At 44.6% G+C, this 24,994-nt stretch overlaps 1 pseudogene; it reads left to right on the plus strand.

The window, feature by feature from the left end:
• Nucleotides 1–2,779: 2,779 nt before the first annotated feature.
• LOC134574567 (zinc finger protein OZF-like) lies at nucleotides 2,780–24,597 on the plus strand (annotated as a pseudogene).
• The last annotated feature ends 397 nt before the right edge of the window (nucleotides 24,598–24,994 follow it).

The raw sequence follows: 24,994 nt of genomic DNA on the forward strand, positions 1-24,994 counted from the left end.
ATGATAAGCATGTTCTATGAAACACAGACAGTGCTACAATGATAAGCATGTTCTATGACACACAGACAGTGCTACAATGATAAGCATGTTCTATGACACACAGACAGTGCTACAATGATAAGCATGTTCTATGAAACACAGACAGTGATACAATGATAAACATGTTCTATGACACACAGACAGTGCTACAATGATAAGCATGTTCTATGAAACACAGACAGTGCTACAATGATAAGCATGTTCTATGACACACAGCCAGTGCTACAATGATAAGCATGTTCTATGACACACAGACAGTGCTACAATTATAAGCATGTTCTATGACACACAGACAGTGCTACAATGATAAGCATGTTCTATGACACACAGACAGTGCTACAATGATAAGCATGTTCTATGACACACAGACAGTGCTACAATTATAAGCATGTTCTATGACACACAGACAGTGCTACAATGATAAGCATGGAGATAATGGACAGGCTGCCTAGAGTGCCCCTTCCCTCCATGTCACTGTATGCAGTGTCTGACAGCTGGCTCTATCTATGCGACTCCTGGCATTTGCCCCTATTCATCATGGCCGCCGAGCGGTATCTCAGGCGGGGCTGAGTGACGTAGGGTAACCACTCAGTTAAACTCCCTCATTCCTTCCAGGCTACCTCACCGGTGTAGTGACGTCATAAACACGCGCCTGACCTGAGCCTTGGCTGACAATGTGAGTGACGGTGGGAGGTTTGTGCTGTGTTTAATGCAGGACAGTAATAAGACTCAGTAACAGACAGGAACAATGGCCAACAGCAGGAAAGTAATGAATGAATGATAATAGAGTAATAATGTAACCAGTGAATGGCAGGACAGTCATTATATCAATAAATAACACCCTGTACTATTACTGTAAGGTAAGCAGGGTATTATAAAGGGTTAATAACATGATTTAACAAGAGTAATGTAATCAGTGCATGACAAGCTGCACACATAATATTCTGTGATGTAATCAGTGTATGACAAGCTGCACACATGATATTCTGTGATGTAATCAGTGCATGACAAGCTGCACACATAATATTCTGTGATGTAATCTCTGTATGACAAGCTGCACACATAATATTCTGTGATGTAATCAGTGTATGACAAGCTGCACACATGATATTCTGTGATGTAATCAGTGTATGACAAGCTGCACACATGATATTCTGTGATGTAATCGCTGTATGACAAGCTGCACACATGATATTCTGTAATGTAATCGCTGTATGACAAGCTGCACACATGATATTCTGTAATGTAATCGCTGTATGACAAGCTGCACACATGATATTCTGTAATGTAATCGCTGTATGACAAGCTGCACACATGATATTCTGTGATGTAATCGCTGTATGACAAGCTGCACACATGATATTCTGTAATGTAATCGCTGTATGACAAGCTGCACACATGATATTCTGTAATGTAATCGCTGTATGACAAGCTGCACACATGATATTCTGTAATGTAATCGCTGTATGACAAGCTGCACACATGATATTCTGTAATGTAATCGCTGTATGACAAGCTGCACACATAATATTCTGTGATGTAATCTCTGTATGACAAGCTGCACACATGATATTCTGTGATGTAATCGCTGTATGACAAGCTGCACACATAATATTCTGTGATGTAATCGCTGTATGACAAGCTGCACACATAATATTCTGTGATGTAATCGCTGTATGACAAGCTGCACACATAATATTCTGTGATGTAATCGCTGTATGACAAGCTGCACACATGATATTCTGTGATGTAATCGCTGTATGACAAGCTGCACACATGATATTCTGTGATGTAATCGCTGTATGACAAGCTGCACACATGATATTCTGTGATGTAATCGCTGTATGACAAGCTGCACACATAATATTCTGTGATGTAATCGCTGTATGACAAGCTGCACACATAATATTCTGTGATGTAATCGCTGTATGACAAGCTGCACACATAATATTCTGTGATGTAATCGCTGTATGACAAGCTGCACACATAATATTCTGTGATGTAATCGCTGTATGACAAGCTGCACACATAATATTCTGTGATGTAATCGCTGTATGATAAGCTGCACACATAATATTCTGTGATGTAATCGCTGTATGACAAGCTGCACACATGATATTCTGTGATGTAATCGCTGTATGACAAGCTGCACACATGATATTCTGTGATGTAATCGCTGTATGACAAGCTGCACACATGATATTCTGTGATGTAATCGCTGTATGACAAGCTGCACACATGATATTCTGTGATGTAATCGCTGTATGACAAGCTGCACACATGATATTCTGTGATGTAATCGCTGTATGACAAGCTGCACACATAATATTCTGTGATGTAATCGCTGTATGACAAGCTGCACACATAATATTTTGGAAAGTAATTAGTGTATGAGCATCTCCTATTACGCTTTTATGGCCAAAATGCTAGCAAAGCATCAAGGGAGGAGAAGTCCATAACTTCTGGAATGCCATATGTTGCCAACCCCTAAATTACACACCTCCTGTGAGATGCAGACTAGTAAATGTGTAGGCTTCAAATAAAGTGATATAACTTTTTTTTTTTTGATAAATGATCCTGAAATGTGTGTAACACAGGTCTTTCATATTCTTCTGTTTCAGTTTGTCTCTGGCCGTCTATATGGCTTGTCCCTCAATGTACTTATTGAAACTAATTGGCTCCATATAAGTTAATGACTACAAAATGTTATATATGCCCCTGTTACAGGAACCTGGTTTTTTTCATCATTGTCAAATATTTTCATAAAGCCCACAATGCTGGATTTTAGATGTCCACTTAATCATGTGAACTGTGTATTCTAAGCAAGTTGATGATACAGGCGATGGTGAAGATGTTCAGGCACACCTTGAAGATGGATTCCCAGTTCAATGGAAAGGTAAGGTTGAAACTGGCTAATGGCTGTTTTTTTTAAACTTTTTTTCAAAGACTGATCATCAGGAGATTTAAATCCAGAACTTGGAATGTAAAGTCATCAGAGGATTTTCTAGGAATAAAATCTATAAACTTATGATAAATATCCTAACCGCTTGTTACCATTTATTTGAGACTTGTTCTTGACCTGGCCATCTGGTAAGCTTTGAGGTGTGTCAGGTCTAAATGGGAGACCTCTATGAACCATACTTGTCCTCTACTCTGTCCATTGGGATCTAGTAAAAGTAGATCTAACACACGTAAAGATGAGTTATTATACAGTGATTTTATAAAGGCAATTACACAAGAAGGGTAATGTTAGGTGTGGGAAGACGTATGAATGTTAACAACACTGGGCTTGTTAAGATGGCATCGATGTGGCAGAAACACCCGCTGTCTGGCTGAAAGGCAGCTTGATTAAACGTGGTGGCTCATGACTGCAGGTATCAGCTTGGTCATATGCACATCTCCAGGGGGGAAGGAGTTGACTCAACCTATAAGGTTACAATTTAAGTTCCCATCTCAAATAACATATACAAGTGAGTCTACTTCGAACCGCTATTGGACATTGTCCCCATGGAAGAAAATCAGTCAACAGTAGGCTGACGGTTCAGTGGTTTAGGGTGGCTAGTGCCCTCAGGTGTGTCTTAGGTCTTTCTTCAGAGAAAAAATAAAGGTAAGGATCCAAAACTAAAATGTTAACCAACTTTGAACCGCCAGTGGTAGAAGTCTTTATGGTTGTAGAGGACACTTTGGGGCTGAGATTTCCACAGTTCAGTTGGTGGCAATCTTATATATGCGTCAGGCTTTCCTTTTTGAGGCACAAATGGTGTGATCTTTGCTGGATCCCATCAGTGCTTGGTAAGTTTGTTGCCTGGATTTTTATTAAGCGCTAGAGAGTCCCCTGGCAAGCCAAGCAGTTACAGTATCGCAGCAACTCCCCTCAGGTCCACAATGGAGTGAACTGTATTGTTGTGCAGGACTTGTAATGTCCGTGGCAAGCGCCATTAATAGCCTATGTTGTTTTCCCTGAGTAGGGTCGTAAAGGGTTGCAGTGATCAATCCACTGTAGAGTTTACCCTGACAGGTTGGCATAAAAGGAGATTAATTTTTTCAAATTTGTATGGTGTTTCCTTTGAGAGCAGTTAGGACCGCTGCTTTATCAGCAAAGGTACAGAACCTCATCACAAGGTCTCTAGGAGACAGAGCTTGAGCCCTCCGGGGCTAAGGGACACTGAAGACAGCTTCTATGTTTGTATTTCCGGCCTGCTTAGTGGCCAAAAGGACTCAGATAATTCTCCTCATCAGGTGCAGGAGTTATTTTGTTGGAATATCCTACGTGATGCCTCTGACTTTCACGTTATTGTGCCGCCTTTGATCCTCAAGTGCTGCAAAACGTTGTTCAATTTGGGCTTGCGGCATCTTGAGTGCCTGCACCTCTAGTTGGAGCTCCGCAATGGATTGGGCCTGCTTGTCGGAGGAGGCCTCCTCCACCCCAATGAATACTGAATACACAAAAGATATAAATAAACTCCAAGTGATGGTAAGCCTCGGAAGAGAGGGTTAACCTAACAACCTGTGGAGAGAGAACACACCTTGTCGGACACTCCAGAGGTGTCCTGGGGCTTAACCCCTAAATATGAAATAACAAGAATTACAACTCTAACTAATGGATACAGAGATCCAGAAGTATGAGTATAATCTGGAACTATAATGTCATAGGGTAAGTCTGTAAATTAAAAATATTGCAATACCAAAAAGTACATAGCGTGTACCCCCTCTAACATGCCTGGGACAATACAACTACAATAATACAGTTCAAGCCTCTAGGCTACCCTCCTGGATCACTGGTCCGTGGGTGTAGTTCAGCAGACACCTGGCTTTATTGTCTATAAGGTAGGTCAACGTCTGAATTAAAAATACTCAAAACGAATCACAAGTGACAGTCCTACTATATCAAATATCCATATACCTAATAGGTAGTCAATGTAGCTCTTTTAAAATAAGGAGCTATCCTACGTAGTAAACTAACTAGATGCTCTGAGAAAAGTGTATATATGTTGGATAATAATGAACAGTGTCAAACCACTGTAAAAGGATAGGTACTGAGTCTAAACAGCAGCTCTGTAGAAATGAGGAGATTCCCTGCATTATAAACTGGCTAGACCAACTAAAACGTGTTTATAAGATAGATAATGAGAAACAATGTTAATACATTGTATGAAGATTGATACTTTGAGAAAACAGTAACTAGACAGAACATATACAGAGGCTAGTATTCTGTGCTGCAAGGGACTGGATTTTTTTTTTTCCAATGACCTTGGATTTTTCAATCCTTATTGTTGCTGGCGCTTAAACGTCAGAATATCCTTAAATAGTGTGAAAAGTAGGACTGGAAAGGAGGAAAGAAGAATAAGAAAAAACTTACATAGTGCTAAAGTGCAGAACCATACTTAGAGTGTTGGTTACCTGCACATAGTGATAGTGCCCTGTGAGAAATAAGTGGAACGAAAGAAAAGAACCCGACGCGCGTTTCGGTGCCTGGATAGTGCACCTTCGTCAGGGGATAGAATTCTGAATACATACTAGCAAAGCGTATGATAGAGTTTAACACTTGAAACAACTTAAAGAAGGGGAGGGCGGAGGGTAAGTGGGGTGTCCTAAATGGCAGAAGATGTGCTTAAAAGTGAAAGGTACAGGTTGGCTGAGAATAGCCAGAAAAAATGTATACATTTATTTACTTTTTTTGGATATTCTCATCCAATCTGCAGCTTTCACTTTCAGGCACATCTTCGGCTATTTATGACACCCCACTAACCCCCTCCCTCCCCTTCTCTAACATCAGTTGTTTTAAGTGTTAAACTCTAACAGAGTGATCAGTATTGCTTTAGACCTGATGAAGAGCAGAAAACTCTCAAAAGCTTCTCTTTGAAATAATGTTAGTCCAATAAAAAAGGTATCACTGCATACTGCAATACTCCGGTATTTTGGCATCTTATATATGTATTAAGGCCAAGGCCTGTATTTGTGGGAGGAGTATGGATCTATATAAACCCCACTCTCCCTCTTACCTGGGTCATTCCAATTCAGGACATCCCACCCACCTCGCGCCTCATGCATTACTTGTCACACTATGTAGCAGAACCGCTGCTTATTCGTGTGTTTTCCTTTGTATTTTGTGTGATGCGCCTTATTCTACCGTTCGAGAGTGAACAAAACCCATTCGTCTCCCGAACCTGGACCACCCCGGGGCCCCATTAGAATGTTCTCCCCAATTAGTTAGAATGTTCACACCCGTAACATAAGTGCGTAACCGCAAGGGAAGTAATTAATGAGTGCTCCCCTGGGTGGCTGCCATTTCATATAGACGAATGCCAACCAGGGGGAGCATTCGTATCCCGAATGGAGACCGTTCGCACAAGAGCCTCACGAACGGAGACCAGTCAGGAAAATGTATGGTGTGGGGTTTCATAAGGTTGGTGGGGACACTTTTGGGGCACTGGCTAGTTAGGCGTGCTTAATTTTTGGGGCTGTTCCCTTTGTTCCCAAAGCCTGCCACTAAATCTACAGGATTCTTCACACCAACAGCCAGGGGTCTTCTTCTCTCTGTGCCTGGGAGTTTAGGAGCGGGAAAAAGGGACTGTGCCTTTGTCTCCCAGGCACAGAAAAGCTAACCCGCGGGAAAAGAACTGGTGTTTGCCCTCAGGCAAGCCTGTGCCCCAGAAGTGTCCACACCAACCCCAGGAACCCTTGCAGCGCTACCTTTCTTTGCCCTGTCCCCGCTTGCGAGGTCCTTGGGTGAACCTTGCAAGGGAAGCATCTCCTTTCAGGATACCAATGCTCCCCCTGGGCAGCGTTCGTCTATACAAAATGGCGGCCACCCAGAAGAGCACTCCTTAAAAACTTCCCTTGCGATTTCACACATGTTGCGAGTGTCAATGTTCTGATCAATTGGTGTGAACATTCTAATAAAGCACCGGAGAGGTCCTCATTCGGGAGAGAAGCAAGTCGGGAAACAATATACAAATCCTCCCCCTGGCTGGCATTCGACTGTACGAATGGCGGCCACCCAAGGAAGCACTCATTAATTGGTTCCCTTTGCGGTTTGACACTTATGTAACGAGGTGTGAACGTTCTAACCAAACATTCTAAATGAGGTATTGGGGTGGTCCCCGTTCGGGAGGTGAATGAATTCCCTTCTTGGAAGACCTCTCGACGGAGAGAGGGCACAATAAACAAAAGGATGGGGAAACACACATAATATAAAGAAAGGCAATTCATGAACAGGTGGCAGTTCCGCTACACTGGTAACTCTCCAAAGGCAGACCTAATTGACGCACTCATGGAGTGTACAGCCCAGCGTGGAGCTCGCTGTACCGGCGGACAACGAGACTGATTTTGTGAGGGAAATGAGGATATGCCTGGCGTATTATGAAGAGAGACCCTCGCAAGAGATCATAGCCAGGACCATCTCGAAGGTCCAGACCTATCTACTTGCCCAGCAGAACTGGGCAGCGGAGGTGCCTCCAGCGAGTTCTGCACCTCCCGAACAGAAGCCTAAAGTGCCATTGCGTTTTAAAACGTTTACCAAAACAGAGGACATTGATGATTTCTTACAGGACTTTGAACGGCTCTGTACTTTACATGACGTTCCCCCCTCCGATCGGGTCCCCCTGCTCACTGGGAAATCAACCGGTAAGGCTGACGATGCCTACAGAGCCGTGCCAGAGAGCGAGCTGAGGAATTATGCCTTTGTGAAAGCGGTCCTGCTGGCCCGATATGCTGTCACCCTGGAGACTTATGGAGACTCGGGAGTCGAAAAAAGAGGACACGGATTCTGACGCAGAGTGGGCTTGTCGCATGACTCGAGCAGCCCAGAACTGGATGCATTCCCAGCACGCCAAGTCCCCCGAGGAAATTCTTCAATTGTTCCTGCTGGAGCAGTTTTATAACGGGCTCTCCCCCGAGGTGCAGAAGTGGGTGAGGGACCGGCACCCCAAAACCCTGACTGAAGCAGCGCAGCGGGCATATGAGCACGTGGCCGACAACCCCATCGCTGCGCTACAGACCCTCTATGCGCCCTACACCACAGGTCGCTCCAGCTGCAGATCCCCTACTCAGAAATCCACAGGCTCCCATATCCACCCAGAGGGCACCGAACCGGGCAACCTGAACCTAGTGCAGCACCATCTGGTCACAGAGGCGGAAAAGACCGGTGGAACAGTTGCTGTCCTGGTAGCAGGGGGAGCCGTGCACCGCCTGCTCACTGCCCAGGTTTATCTTGACTAGGGCACTGGAAACAAGGTAGTGGAGATCGGGCTCATGAACCACCTACCAGCAGATGTGCTGCTGGGTAACAACCTGGGCCAGCTAGCCTCTATGTATGTGCCCACCGATGACCCCGAGGAGGCATACCCGGTGATGACCCGACGCCAAGCCCGCACCACCCAGGACGGCTCACACTGCAAGGCTCAGGTAGGCACTCGTAACCTTCCCCTTGCCCTGGGATACCCCTGCCAAGTTTGGAAAAGTAGTCTCCGACCCTACCCTCCAGAAGTGTAGAGATAGGGTGGCCACTAGTAACTGCCATTTAGAAATGCAGTACATGAGGCACAGAGTAGGGTATGGGAAGCAGAAGCCCAAGCAAGCCAAGGTTGAGGCAGTAGCTCACTGGCCCCGTCCCCGCACTAAGACCCAAGTGATGGCTTTCCGAGGGACTGCTGGCTACTGTTGGAAGTTTGTCCCTCTAGCTCTAGCTAAGCACCTCACCGACCTGACCAAAAAGAACTGGCCCAGGCACGTAAACCGGGCCCCGGAGTGTGAGCAGGCGTTCCAAGCCTTTAAGAACACCCTGAAAAATGCCCCTGTCCTGGCTGCTCCTAATCCGAATAAACATTTTCTCATCCACACAGATGCTTCTATGTTTGGATTAGTAGCGGTGCTGAGCCAGGTCAGAGAACACCCAGTAGCTTACCTCAGCTGCAAACTACTGCCTCGGGAGGTGAGCTACACCGCCATCGAGAAGGAATTTCTGGCGGTGGTGTGGGCATTCAAAAAAAACTACAGTTTTACATTTTATGGACAACAATTCACATTACTCACAGATCACTACTCGTTGGTCTTGCTTTACCAGGTCGCGGGAGACCGTGCCAGGCTGTTATGTTGGAGCCTGGCACTACAACCATACAACTTCCCTATTCATTACAGACCCGGTAAGCCAAACTGGAATGCTGACGGGTTGTTGAGACAGACAGAACTGGAGAAGTGATCCATTGGGATCAGACTGTATGCCGGTTTGTGGTTATGGGGGAGCTATGTAGCAGAACCACTGCTTATTCGTATGTTTTTCCCTGTATTTTGTGTGCTGTGCCTTATTCTCCCGTTCGAGAGCGTCCATACGAACATAACCCATTCGTCTCCGGAACTGGGACCACCCCGGTGCCCCATTAGAATGTTCACCCCAATTAATTAGAACGTTTACACCCGTAACATAAGTGCAAAACCGCAAGGGAAGTAATTGAGTGCTCCCCTGGGTGGCCGCCATTTCGTATAGACAAATGCCAACCAGGGGGAGCATTTGTATCCTGAAAGGAGATGCTTCCCTTGCCTGGGGTTCGCACAAAAGCCTCACGAACGGAGACCGGTTGGGGAAATGTACGGTGTGGGGGTTCATAAGGTTGGTGGGGAAACTTTTTGGGCACTGGCAAGTTTGGCGGGCTTTCTGTGCCTGGGAGACAAAGAGACTAGGTCCCTGTCCCGCACCCAGGCTCCCATGCACAGAGGATCCTGGAATGAAGACCCCCTGTCGTTTGGTATTGAAGACCCTTTGTATGTGGGGCGAACTTTCTGTACCTGGGAGACAAAGAGACTAGGTCCCTTTTCCTGCGCCCGGGCTCCCAGGTACAGGGGATCCTGGGATAGAAACCCTTGTGTGTCTGTGTGGGAGATCCCTTGCAAGGGGTTATGCATAAAAGCCATGTGTGGTATAATAAAATCGTGTTGTACTCCCAGAGCTGTGTCTCGTCCAGTTATTGAGGGGAATGGGTGTCCTTGTACTTTAACCCCTTAAGGACCAAACTTCTGGAATAAAAGGGAATCATGACATGTCATGTGTCCTTAAGGGGTTAAGTGTTTCCAGAGTGGCTGAGGGAAGGAAATAGCGGAGGTAACCAGTCAGGTTACCCGGGGTCCGCTACACACTTTTCTCCATGGTGGGCCCTCTTTTATTACAGGCCTACCCGTACATTGGTTTCTGCACACCTTAACCAACTTTGCTCAAAAACGAATTACACATTATACGATTATGTATAAATATATTGAGGAGGTCACTCGTTATTTGAGGATTTTTGCCTATAGAAAACACTAAAAATATTTTTTATTTAGGGACAATGTGAGTTTGATGAAGTCGCCATTTACTTCTCGGAGGATGAATGGGGCTGTTTAACAGAAGATGATAAAGAGCTTTACATGGATGTGATGATGGAGAATTACCTGACCCTGTGGTCCCTTGGTGAGCAAATTAAACTGATTGAAAAAGCACAGATGTGTATGTGGACACTTACTGGGTGCCACAGGGTTCTGGGTGACTGCATTCATCAGAAATAATTTTTTAATAGAAGAACAGACACTCCTGTTTGATACAAGACAGGCTATTGAAACACACACTTGTGTTTGGTGTTCTGTTACTATTATAGCCTAGGTTTTGGAAATGTCAAGATATTTTAGAATGCATTGTGGTTTGGGGTGATTAAAAAATTTCCTGTAAATCTTATAAACAAACAGGATGGATTAATGCGATTCCCCCAATTGTATCGATTATTGTGCAAGGAGAAGAACCATATGCGAGGAGACCCCAGCAGCTTAAGGAGTCAGACTGTTCTATAAATATTAGCAGTGGTGAGTAATAAATACTTACATTAGGGAACTACATTTTGTTTGGAAGCCATATTAAATGTTCCTTTCATTTTTTTTCTAGACGTTCCTGATGAATAATAAAGTTCATCTTGAAACGTCCACTTAAAATATATGCACTGTTATTCTCTACTAAATTATGGCTGTGGTTTTCATTAGATAACCTTGGATTCTACCATACAAGTCTTCTTCTTCCCTGACAGGTTTCTTCACTACTTTCTGTGCACATTCAATGTCAACTATATCACTCCATTCATGAAGCCATGAATGGAACTATTGGCTTGGGAGGTCAGTTGAGACACAGAGGATCTCCAATTAATCGCTCATGTGTCTTGTCTTCAGAGGTCCTATAACTATACTTATTTCAATAGGCTATTATTTTTCTCACTGTGAAAGCAGCATTTAGAGTTGGTCAGCATCTGGACAATAAATATGTCCACAGTGGAGAGTTCTAAGTATCCATTGATACCTGGATCTCCCCAGCTGCGAAATATAGCTCTACCTGTACTAAAACTGTGTGAAACATCATGTAGTCCTTAAAGGGGAACTGTAACTTCTCTGGAAATCACACAATTGATTAGAACATTGAAAATCGCTTATAACTTGTTTTAATTCTCTTCCTTTTTTATGTGCTGCTATGTTTTCTTTTAAATGTAGATTACATTTTAAAGGAACACTATAGGGCCAGGAACACAAACCTGTATTCCTGACCCTATAGTGTTAAAACTTCCATCTGGCCCCCTCTTGCCTCCCTAAGTATAGTAAAAGCTTACTTGTATTCAAGTCAGCAGCTGCTGGCTCTGCCCTTGTCTGCCTCTGACCTGCCTGCTGTCTGCTCACATAATCAGAACTGGTGGTCTGAGCCAATCACAATGCTTCCCCATAGAATTGGCTGAGACTGTCAAGGAGGCAGATCGGGGCAGAGCCAGCACAAGTCAAACACAGCCCTGGCCAATCAGCATCTCCTCAGAGATGCATTGAATCAATGCATTTCTATGAGGAAAGTTCAGTGTCTGCATGCAGAGGGTGGAGACACTGGCAGTGCTGCTTACTCTGCAGCACTGCCCCAGGAAACACCTCTAGCAGCCTTCTGGTGAGTGGCCAGTGGAGTTATCACTAGGCTGTAATGTAAACACTGCATTTTCTCTAAAAAAGACCTTGTTTACAGTAAAAAACAGAATGGAATGATTATACTCACCAGAACAAATGCAATAAACTTTAGTTTTTCTTGTAACTATAGTGTCCCTTTAAGCAATTGGCATCACGATCCAGGTCATTCTTGGAGCAGCCAGGGCATATACAGAACTGAACATAGGTGGCATACAGATTTATCCAAATTACTTAAATCTCCCTTTGGATCAACACCTATAGGCTTATAAGTTTGTGAAATAGGTCTGCACGAAAAATGAAAATAAAATGGAGAAAGAAATTGTCTCATTTTAAAGGGACACTATAGTCACCAGAACAACTTTAGCTTAATGCAGTTGTTCTAGTGAGTATAGTCAGTCCCTGCAGCCATTTTCATATAAACACTTACTTTTCAGAGACAACCCGGTGTTTACATTACTGCCTAGGAACACCTCTAGTGGTAATTAGAGGTGCTTCCTGTTCTCAACAATGTGCAGCTGAACTTTCCCCATAGAGATTCATTGATTCAATGCATCTCTATGATGAGTTACTGAGTGGCTAGTTCAGCATCAATTCTGATGTCAGCCAAGGAGGTGGAGCAGGCACCTGAAGACCTGTGCTGTGCTGAAACAAAGGTAAATAAAATACCTTTTTAACCCTGTAACGGACTCCTTCCGTTAATGGACGCTTCCTAGCTTGCGCCGAGGACCACAAGCACTGCACTGAACTCCACAACCGCCGTAGCTGTCTTCCGTCCACCCTGGAATCAGCTTCTATCCTCCAGGACCGTGTGGGGAAGACCTCTCCTCCAGGAGAGCGTATCAGGAATAAGCTCTCAAAAGAGCTAAGTGATTAAAGCTCAAGGGAGTATGCAGCGCATAGCAATCCCCAGTGTGAATATAGCTGTCCCCTCCAATCACGAGACAAGACTACGTGTTGAGGGTCAAGAAGAACTCCGGTTTAATGGCACACACTCTGCTTTTATGCAATTCTCCCCTGCAAGGGAGACGCCCACATACAATTATGCATTACCCAATCACACAATGGTTACATCCCACAGATTCCCTCCCCTTAGCCTGAGAGGTAACCCAATTATACGTACAGTTTAAACATACTTCTTACCCAACTTTCATAACTCTATAAAACCATACATCCAATATTAATAACAGTTACATATTATTAATCAGCACATTCCAAATACAAACATACCCAAAAATCATTCGAATACGTTCGGGAGATAGGTATAAGTCCTTTATGACCGACCGCAAGCACATTTTCATGCCCAAAACAGTTCCATGGATTTGGGCTGTGCGGTCGGTCTATTTTACACCGTGAAAACGACTAAGTCCCATTCGAACGGGACTTAGTCTCCAGCCGCAGTGTGGAAGAAGGTACGGGTCAGCGGTGTTCGTGCAATTGGGTAGCCGCAAACAGTTCCATAGATATGGCTGCACACACCGCTGACCGCATTCGAATAAGTTAAAATGGCCGCCGCCACGTGTTCGTTTGTCGAATGGCAGCCACTTCGACGACTTCGGCACTTCGACTGCATCCGAAGTGCCAGTTTAAAAGTTGTAACACTGCTCCAAAGTATTTAAAGGGCTAGGAACAGCATTATAAAAATCAATTATGCCCAAATGCAGTTCTTAAAGGGCAATACATCCCAGGACCATAGTCGCAGGGTAGGAGGCTAGCGATCAGTCCTCTCCAATGCCCAGTGGCAAATGGCAGTTTGTCACAAACCCCTTAAGGACCGGCCTGTTTTTGCGATGTTGTACGTTAAGGACCAGAGCGGTTTTAACACTTTTGTGGTGTTTGTGTTTAGCTGTAATTTTCTGCTCTCTCATTTACGGTTTTTCAGGACAAGAAGGGCTTTCTATACATACCATTATTTGTATCATGTCATATATTTTACTTAAAAAAATAAAATAAAATATGGTGAAAATTTAAAAAAAAAAAAAGTTTTTGGACTTTTACTTGAAAAATCTTTTAATTATCTACAAAAGCTAATGAAAAAAACTGCTAAATAGATTCAAAATGTTGTCCTTAAGTTTAAAAACACCCAGTGTTTACATGCTTTATTGCTTATTTTTTTTTTTTTGCAAGTTATAGGGCTATAAGTACAAGTAGGAAATTGATCTTTTTATTTATTTATATATATATATATATATATATATATATATATATATGTATTTTTTTTTTATCAATCTGTTTTTTATTGAAGGCATATGAGATAGGGTACAGAAGAGAAAACAGGGAAAATGTTCGAATGGGGTACAGCGTTGGATTGATACAACAGTAATGTGTCACATTTCCAGATTAGTAATGCCTCTTTTTTTTTTTTTTTATAAGCGAAAAAGTATGAGTTTGAACATAAGCAAAACCGTAGCAAATAAGAGTTAGCAAAAAAAGACTTAGCCTACGTCCAAGCTAGTTAGGTACACAAAATGCTACAATGCTTGGTTAGTTAAGCCAGAGTGGCTGCAATATGTTAGCCTGATGTGCCGTGTGTCTAGACAGCCAGAACATGAAACCAGTCGTTGGAACGGTATTAAGTTAAACTAATATTACTCAAATGTCACTACATGCATCTAATGGTGGCTGTGCGGACAAGTTAGTATATTTTGCTTATAAATGAAGAGAGCAAATTGGTTAACATACAACGCTAAACCACGTTAGGTAATGATTAACTCAGGTAGCATAACCTAGTAGTGCATTAGTGAGCATACGTGGGTCACGTAGGAAGCCCAAATTTGCGCCAACAGGCCAAAGGAACATTGAGTGGATGTTTTACATGCGTGTTAACGTTACAATATGCGCTGGACAAATTAAATGCTTAACTGTGAGAGTCAAAAGGCAGGTTCTACATTATGCAGTTATACATGGACTGTTTCAGCTGTTGCTAGCTATTAACAAAAACAAACAAATTAAACTGATAACAGGTTGCTTCTGAACATACATGCGCTTATAAGAACAAATTATACACAGGCTTAAATTCCCTAACATGTCAAGTATGTATTCAGTGTCGGCGAGGGAGACTTCGTTTTGCATATCATATTCAAGCTTAAAACATATTATAAACAGGTTTAAGTCCCCTAATATGTGGTATAAGCCGACAGTGCTCATTGTAGATTATAATGTTAGGAGGGATAAATAGTGAGAAGGTGAGGCATGTTAGGAGGGACAAGTGCATCTTACAGGCTGGTGTCATCTGATGCCAGCGCTTAGGAGCCTGGGAAAGGGCATTGGGGACAGGGCAAGCGGGCGGCAGGCATGAAAAATAAAAGGAGGGGGTGAGTACTTAGCTGGAACTTCGCTTGGTAGATCGGCACTATGCCAGAGGTAAAGTCCCGGACACCATAGGTTTTGAGGTACCTGATAGCAGTAGCTGCGTCAAGGTTACAGCTGACCTCACCCTGCAGTAATGATGTAATATTATGATTTTAGAGTCCATGCTGCAGGGGATGGTTGTTTTGCGCTGGAACGTGTTCATCCGATGCCTGTGGACGGGGTCTCGGTGGGTCCCGTGCACCTAGATCTGTCAGGCTGCAGTGAGGGACAGCTGCCACTCTGCCTTGTCTCATCAAAGTGTATGTTCTTCCCGACCGCAGACGCGGCATCTTTCGGGATCTGCTTCTCTTGCTGCAGGCTCCTCCATGCTTTATGCCTCTTTTTGGTGCCGCTCTCAAACGGGTGCCATTGGGGTCGGATAGCTGGGTCGTGCGGTCGGTACAGGGTTATCCCTGGTGCAGCGGGTACTTGTGGGATTCTCCTGCTTAGTTTCTGCCTTGTCGCAAAGTACTCTTTGCGGTCATCACCAGGGCTGCTCTTCATGTGTCTTGTTGTGGGTAGCGGGCCGGCTTGAGCTCGTGAGCGCTTTGTGTAGTGGGCGCTGGGTTGTTGTAGGCCCCCTCGGTGTCTTCTGCTCCTTTGAGGTAATTTGCTCCGTTTGTGCGGGCGCTGTCTGGGAGTCGGTCTGTTTATGACTCCCTGCCCAGGGAGTCTAATGCCCTTTGTGGCTGGTGCTGGACGCAGTATGGTGCTGCTTTTCAGTCTGCGGCCATTTTGTGCCTCCTGCCTCTGGATATTCGCTTGAGGGTGTCGTTTGGGGTTTGCCACTCTTGCTGCCAACTTAGCCCAGAAAGCCCCCAGAATAGCGTCAAGCTTTGCCTCTAGGCTCTCCTGGGCCTCCGGTCTGCAGTGCGAGATTTCTTGCTTTGTTCTGCTGCGACAGGGGAGTGTGTCCGCCATCTTGTGTATCGGGGTACCGTTCTCGGTTTCGCTGTGTGGTTTGCCATGGCTTTTCCACTCCGTAGGCAGTGGAGTGTGGACCGGGATGTCCCCCCCGGCCCTGGGGGGGGGGGGGGGGGGACGGGATTACGTGTGGACCTGCTGGAGTGAGACTCAGGGGACGGATGACCAGCCGTGTCTCCCGCCCGGGGTACCCTCTAGGCCGCAACCGCTCTGCAGGCTGTTTAGTGGTCGGCATCTCGGTTTCCGGAACCGGGATACTCTGGCCGCCGTCTGTGACAACTAAGTCCGTTTGTGGGTTATGATGTGAGCGGCAGGAGTCTCGGTATGTTGCTTGAACAAGTTTTTAGCTAGGGAGCTCCTGCTAGTTGCGACCGTCCGCCATGCTGGTCAGGCCCCCATATATATATTTTTTTTACATTTATCAGTAGTGACATTGTAACACTGTTATCTGTCATAAATCCCAGAATCACACCCCACATGTACATATTTTTTTGTAAAGTAGACAACCCAGGGTATTTAATATGGGGTATGGCCAGTCTTTTTTAGTAGCCAGTGTTTGTGACTAAGTGGCTACTAAAAAAGGCTGAACATACCCCATTTGCAATACTTTGGGTTGTCTTCTTTTGCAAATGGTATGCCATCGTGAGGGTAATTCTCATTCCTGGGCTACCATACGCAGGGCCGGTGCAAGGATTTTTGCCGTCCTAGGCAAAACAAAATTTGCCGTCCTGCCCACCATGTGACATCACAATGCCCGCCCATATGCTCTGCCATATGGGCCAACGTCAGTCTTCACAAAGTGTCTTTTATCTGAAAACACTGTTTACATTAAAAAGCCTACAGGCACAGGCTATAGACACCAGAATCACTACATTATGCTGTAGTGCTCCTGGTGACTATAGTATCCATTTAATGTGAGGTAAATTAGAGATTAGTGCCACTAATAATATATTGGATTGCCTACTTACCACCAGATGAGGACAAGAGGCTGATGATGGGCTCAGTCTGGCTCCACAGGTCTGGTGTAGAAGAGGCTCTCTGGAGACAACAATTAACGAACAGGGCCCATTACACAGCTCAAGGTCTGGGCCCCCAGGGCTTGACCGTGAGTATGCCTACAATGCCCACCCATAAATACCTACATGGCCCACCCATGAGTTCTCTCACAGGAAGTGGAGTGTATGTGTGTAGGGGATGTTTTATGTGTTCTTGTAGACTGGTTGCAGTGTGTGTATTCTTATGGAATGTAGTGTATGTGTCTGTAAGGGGGTGCATTGATTGTGTAAGAGATGCATTTTGTTTCTGTGTGTAAGAGAGTGACTGTTTGTGTGAACGCAAGGGATGCATTGTGTGTTTCAGGTGTGTCTGTGTGTGAGTTGGAATGCATTGTATGTTTTTGTGTGTGGGGGGGGGATGCATTATGTATGTGTGTAGTGTAAAAGAGAGGGTTTGTGGGGTAGGATAGGGACTGAGAGGGGAGTAGCTCTTTATTTATTTTTTTAAAATTTCATAGTGCTCTCCCCTCCTGTCAGTTATTGATTTCCCCTTCCCTCCTGTCCCTCCGTGTTCTCCCCTTCTGTCCCTTAGTGCTCTCCCTTGGCCCCCTGTCCCTCTGCAGTCCCCATTGGTGGTCTTCTCACTCCCCCCCCACCTTAGTGGTCTTTACCCTCCTCCCCTCTCCTTAGTGGTCCTCCCTCCCTACCCCCCCTTTGGTGGTCCTTCACCCCCTTAGTGGTCCTCCCTCTCCCAAACCCCTTAGTGCTCCTTACTCCCCCCCCCTTCCCCTCCCCTAGTGGTCCTTACTCCCCCCCTCCCCTAGTGGTCCTTACTCCCCCCCTCCCCTAGTGGTCCTTACTCCCCCCCTCCCCTAGTGGTCCTTACTCCCCCCCTCCCCTAGTGGTCCTTACTCCCCCCCCCTCCACTAGTGGACCTTACTCCCCCCCCCCCTCCACTAGTGGTCCTTACTCCCCTCTCCCCTGGTGGTCCTTACCCCCCCTCCCCTCATGATCCTTATCCCCCCTCACCTCATGATCCTTATCCCCCCTCCCCTCATGGTCCTTATCCCCCCTCCCCTCATGGTCCTTACACCCCCCCTCCCCTCATGGTCCTTACACCCCACCTCCCCTCATGGTCCTTACACCCCACCTCCCCTCATGGTCCTTACACCCCACCTCCCCTCATGGTCCTTACACCCCACCTCCCCTCATGGTCCTTACACCCCACCTCCCTTCATGGTCCTTACACCCCACCTCCCTTCATGGTCCTTACACCCCACCTCCCTTCATGGTCCTTACACCCCACCTCCCTTCATGGTCCTTACACCCCACCTCCCTTCATGGTCCTTACACCCCACCTCCCTTCATGGTCCTTACACCCCACCTCCCTTCATGGTCCTTACACCCCACCTCCCTTCATGGTCCTTACACCCCACCTCCCTTCATGGTCCTTACACCCCACCTCCCTTCATGGTCCTTACACCCCACCTCCCTTCATGGTCCTTACACCCCACCTCCCTTCATGGTCCTTACACCCCACCTCCCTTCATGGTCCTTACACCCCACCTCCCTTCATGGTCCTTACACCCCACCTCCCTTCATGGTCCTTACACCCCACCTCCCTTCATGGTCCTTACACCCCACCTCCCTTCATGGTCCTTACACCCCACCTCCCTTCATGGTCCTTACACCCCACCTCCCTTCATGGTCCTTACACCCCACCTCCCTTCATGGTCCTTACACCCCACCTCCCTTCATGGTCCTTACACCCCACCTCCCTTCATGGTCCTTACACCCCACCTCCCTTCATGGTCCTTACACCCCACCTCCCTTCATGGTCCTTACACCCCACCTCCCTTCATGGTCCTTACACCCCACCTCCCTTCATGGTCCTTACACCCCACCTCCCTTCATGGTCCTTACACCCCACCTCCCTTCATGGTCCTTACACCCCACCTCCCTTCATGGTCCTTACACCCCACCTCCCTTCATGGTCCTTACACCCCACCTCCCTTCATGGTCCTTACACCCCACCTCCCTTCATGGTCCTTACACCCCACCTCCCTTCATGGTCCTTACACCCCACCTCCCTTCATGGTCCTTACACCCCACCTCCCTTCATGGTCCTTACACCCCACCTCCCTTCATGGTCCTTACACCCCACCTCCCTTCATGGTCCTTACACCCCACCTCCCTTCATGGTCCTTACACCCCACCTCCCTTCATGGTCCTTACACCCCACCTCCCTTCATGGTCCTTACACCCCACCTCCCTTCATGGTCCTTACACCCCACCTCCCTTCATGGTCCTTACACCCCACCTCCCTTCATGGTCCTTACACCCCACCTCCCTTCATGGTCCTTACACCCCACCTCCCTTCATGGTCCTTACACCCCACCTCCCTTCATGGTCCTTACACCCCACCTCCCTTCATGGTCCTTACACCCCACCTCCCTTCATGGTCCTTACACCCCACCTCCCTTCATGGTCCTTACACCCCACCTCCCTTCATGGTCCTTACACCCCACCTCCCTTCATGGTCCTTACACCCCACCTCCCTTCATGGTCCTTACACCCCACCTCCCTTCATGGTCCTTACACCCCACCTCCCCTCATGGTCCTTACACCCCACCTCCCCTCATGGTCCTTACACCCCACCTCCCCTCATGGTCCTTACACCCCCCTCCCTTCATGGGCCTTACACCCCCCAATGGTCCTTACCCTCCTATCTGCCTATGTAGCGTGGCTGGGCGGCGCGGAACGCGGGACAGGAACTTCTGTTTCCTGTACCCGGCCGCCGGCGGACTGAAGGGAAGTGCTCACTCAGTGAGCATTTCCTGTCATTCCGCCGGCGGACGGGTACAGGAAACAGAGGTTCCTGTCCCGCGTTCCGCGCCGCCCGGCCACGCTACATTAAGAGACCAGCAGGAGGGAGCGATCTGCGCCTCCCTCCTGACGGTCATTTAAACCCGGCCGCCCTCCACACAGCAATACTGCGCCGCCTGGGGCTTGCTAAAGCGCTCAGGCGGAGCAGCATGAGGAGCCACAGCGGGGACTCCGGACACAGGGATCCGGCGCCCCCTGCTAAGGTGCGCCCTAGGCGACTGCCTAGGTCACCTTACAGGTGGCGCCGGGCCTGACCATACACTCTCAAAGGCAACATTACCAATCTGACAAATTTCAATGAAAAAAATTAAGCCTTATATTTGACAATGTAACTTTCAAAAGCACTATTAAACCTCTACATGTGGGGTACTGTTATACTCAGGAGACTTTGCTGAACACAAATAATAGTGTTTCAGAACAGTAAAACCTATCACAGCAATAATATCATCAGGGAAAGTGCCGTTTGTGCAAATGCAAAACACTTCACTTTCACTGACCATATCATCGCTGTAATATGTTTTACTGTTTTTAAAGACTAATTTTTGTGTTCAGCGAAGTCTCTCGGGTAAAACAGTACCCCCCCATGTACAGGTTTTAGGGTGTCATAGAAAGTTACAGGGTTAAATATAGTGCTAGCAAATTAAATTCTCTGGACTTTCGGCCTGGGTTCTTAGGCATGTCCCTCAAACGGCAATCAATAAAATTACTTAATTATGTAAAAATATTACATAAATATGCATGTAGAATTTAAATATATTTACATATTTATATATTTGAAGTCTATGTGTATATTTATGTAATTATGTATATGGACATATGTATATTTTGTATTATTTTGATTTTTTTTATACATAGATATATATATATCATTACATTCTAAGTGTATTTTGATATAAATATATATATCTTAATATCAAAATACCGATAGAATAAAATTACATTATATATAAAAAAAATTCCAATTATTACAAATTATTTTTACATTTTTAATTTATTTCTATATACGTATTATTTATATTTTATAATATATATATATATATATATATATAGTCAATATATATATATATATATAGTGTATTTTTATATTAATATAAATGTAAAAATACACTTAGTATGACATTATATATTTAATATATATACATATATTATATATCGATATAATACATATATATATCATATATATAATAATTATTATTATTATAATTATTATTATTATTATTATTATTTTTTACACAGATGTAATTTATTTTTATTTTTTACTTTATTTTTCCACTTGCAGGGAGACTGCCGGTCTGCCCAGACAGTCCCCCTGCAGGCAGATACACAGGCACCTATTGCGGCCATGTGATCGAGCTGTCACGTGACCGCGGGTTCCTGATCTGCCGCTGGGAGACTGTCCGGGAGGAGCGCTGATCGCCGCCGGGGGACCGACGGCGATCAGGTAAGTACCCCAAGACGTTATGACGGTTCAGGACCGTCATCGGTCCTCAAGGGGATGTTTCTGATGACGGTCCTGAACCGTCATCGGTCGTTAAGGGGTTTGATGGGGGACTGAAGGGCTTAAATAGTTCGTTTAACACTATAGGGTCAGGAATACACCTTTATGTTTCTCACTCTATAGAGTTCTTTTAAAGTGACACTCCACTTCCCAAATACAAAAACGAAATATATATCTCTGTTTAGTACATGTACTCCTAACAAAAACATGCATAAATTTAAATATGCATTTTATTTCCTTCATTGTGGGGTTATACTTAAAAACAGCTTGTAAATCTGCAAATCTTTTATCTGATATTTTTGCGAGCCCTCACCTTCTAATCCTGCCAAGACTTACTGTGGCTGGCAAATCACAGACTTCCCAGTGCAGCTTTTACAATCTTTGCAAGGCAGGTGTTCTGGGCAATTGCTGCTTCTTGAGTTTAGCTCCACTGAGATAACCGAACCAGGAAGTGACCTGATCAGTGGTGTAATAAGGTTCATTTATAAAAGTGCAGACTTCTGTTGAAATCTTCACTTTTTGTAAAATGAGAAAGAGGACACATTCTTGGCACATAAAGCACGGGTCTGGAGTGTTCCGTTAACAGCTGATGATCAATTAATCAAGAGAATTTGATTAGCAGCACCTGTATGTTACATAGCCTCTTAATTACTATGGAAGCAGTATAGGTGTACTTTTTACAGTGATCTCTTTGTAAACTCCTGAATATAGATAATTTAAACTTTAGTTTAAATGATCAAATCTCGTTTTCATTTGTTTCTAGTAGAAGAGCTGCCAAGATTAATTTCATTCTCCTTTTATGTTACCAGACTGCACAAGCGGAGATAAAATAGGCATAGACGGAACAAAATACTTGACTCAGGGCGAAGTACAAGAGCGACCAAGCGCGGTTGTGAATCATCTGGAACAGGAAGCGGTATCTTGTCAAGAAGCAAATCCCACAGATCGGGTCATGTATCCAACCAAAGAATGTATACAGACAGTATGTACATCTCATATCGGGGATGAATCTTTGTTATGGAAAGGAGAAAATTGTCCAGACACAGCCATATATAGAAAATTAGAAGATAGAATATACCCATTTCTTGAACGTGGGGAATATTTTGCTTTGAAGTCATTTCTTACTACAGATCAAATAATTCATACAGGTGAGAAACCGTATTCCTGTGTTGAATTTGGAAACCTAATTACCCAGTTCTCTAATCTTGTTATGCCTCAAATTGTTTACACTGAAAAGGGCCCGTTTCCTTGCTCTGAATGTGGGAAATGCTTTACTCAAAATTCACAGCTCAAGGAACATCAGCGAATTCACACAGGGGAGAAACCATTCTCATGTGTCGAGTGTGGGAAATGCTTTACTCGTTCTGCAGATGTTGTAAGACATATGAGGACTCACACAGGGGAAAAACCATTTCCTTGCTCTGAATGCGGGAAATGTTTTACTCAAAAGTCTCAAGTCAGTAAACATATGAGAATTCATACAGGAGAGAAACCATATTCATGTGTTGAATGTGGGAAATGTTTTTCACGTTCAGCAGATGTTGTAAGGCATCAGAGGATTCACACAGGGGAGAAGCCATTCTCCTGCTCTGAATGTGGGAAATCTTTTGCTCAAAAGTCACATCATTCCCGGCATCAGAGGATTCACACAGGAGAGAAACCATACTCCTGTTCTGAATGTGGGAAGCATTTTACCCATTCAGCAGAGGTTATAAGGCATCAGAGGATTCACTCAGGAGAGAAACAATTTTCCTGCTCTGAATGTGGGAAATGTTTTACTCAAAAGTCTTATCTGACAGAACATCAAAGACGTCATACAGGAGAGAAAAGATACATGTGTTCTGAATGTGGAAAAAGTTTTACCCGTTCCACAAAGCTCGTCAGGCATATGAGGATTCACACAGGAGAGAAGCCATTTTCTTGCGCCATCTGTGAGAAACGTTTTACTCAAAAGTCAACTCTCAATGACCATAAGAGAATACATACAGGAGAGAAACCATACTTGTGTGCAGAATGTGGAAAATGTTTTACCTGTTACTCGGGACTTGTTAGGCATCAGACCATTCATTCAGGTGAGAAATAATTTTCTTGTTCTGAGTGTGGGAAATGTTTTACACAAAGGACACATCTTATTGAACATCAGAGAAGTGAAACTATTGAATGTGTGAAATAGTTGTAGGGCTCCCACTAATTTTGGGCTGGACAAGACCCATATTTAGTGTTTTGGATATTTTTGTTGTTGTTGTTGCACCTTTTAGATTAAAGGAACCCTAGCTCTAACACTAGCACACTAACCTTAGTCATGAAGTATTGTGTGAAAGAAGAGATACATAGTGGTATAGTATGTAATAGGAGAAAAATAAAATTTGGGGGACATTCATAAATCATTTGCCCTTGTGGTTTATCATGACATTTCCAGAACTCTTCCATGGCTTTATTTTCCAATAATACACAGTTAACTGTTCTACATTATATATTTGTGTCAACATTTTCCTTAGCAACTTCGGACTTCGTGCTTCTCATGGAATAACATTTGGAGTGAATGCTTCAAGTATTGGTTTTGTGGAGCATGGAAATTGCCATAAGAATAAATTTAGTCCAGAGATCATAATGCTGGATAATCTCACAGTGGTTCGTCCAGGCTCAGCAAAGTGCCTGTCTGGGCACTGGATTACAAATTTGTTTGTTTTTAACAAGGAGGGGCCAACAATTTCCGTAAAAACAAAACCCCTTGGTGTGCTCATTTGAAGTGAACTGTTCAAATTTAAACACCGATAAGGATAATGATGCATAATAAGTGTTGAAGAAATGCTTAGAATGTGCATTAGTGTATTGATGATATTGTAATGTTACAATTTATTCATTGGATACTACTGTGTACTGTCCTTCTCGTCCTGTTTAATGGGTGTTTTTAGACTATGCACCTGTCATAATCCTGTCTCCTACCAATGATAATAAAACCATGAAATTGAAGAACCTTTCTTGCGAGTCTTTCTTGGTAAAGATTTTTTCTTTTTGTTCTATTGTAGTTCTGATGTTGTATAATATTACGTAGCCATTAATCTGATCTTAACAGTTCAAACATCAGCTGTTTTCTTCCATCTGTGGAACTGTGCCGGCAGAGACCCTGCCTTGCTATCTTCAAGTAGATAAAAGGGTGTCTATTATTGTTATGTCACATTATCATGTACAGTGTGTGTAACGAAATCTGGTATAACTGCTACTCGTTCGTCTATTTCCTCCCGAACTGCCTGAGTGATTATAGCTCGCAGTTTGGGTGTTGAGTTGAACGATTCTCCATACAAATGACAGTCTCCCAAGTACATTCTTCCAGTAAAGTAGACCAGTACCC

This window comes from Pelobates fuscus, chromosome 10 (assembly GCF_036172605.1).
Source record: "Pelobates fuscus isolate aPelFus1 chromosome 10, aPelFus1.pri, whole genome shotgun sequence".
NCBI lineage: Eukaryota > Metazoa > Chordata > Amphibia > Anura > Pelobatidae > Pelobates > Pelobates fuscus.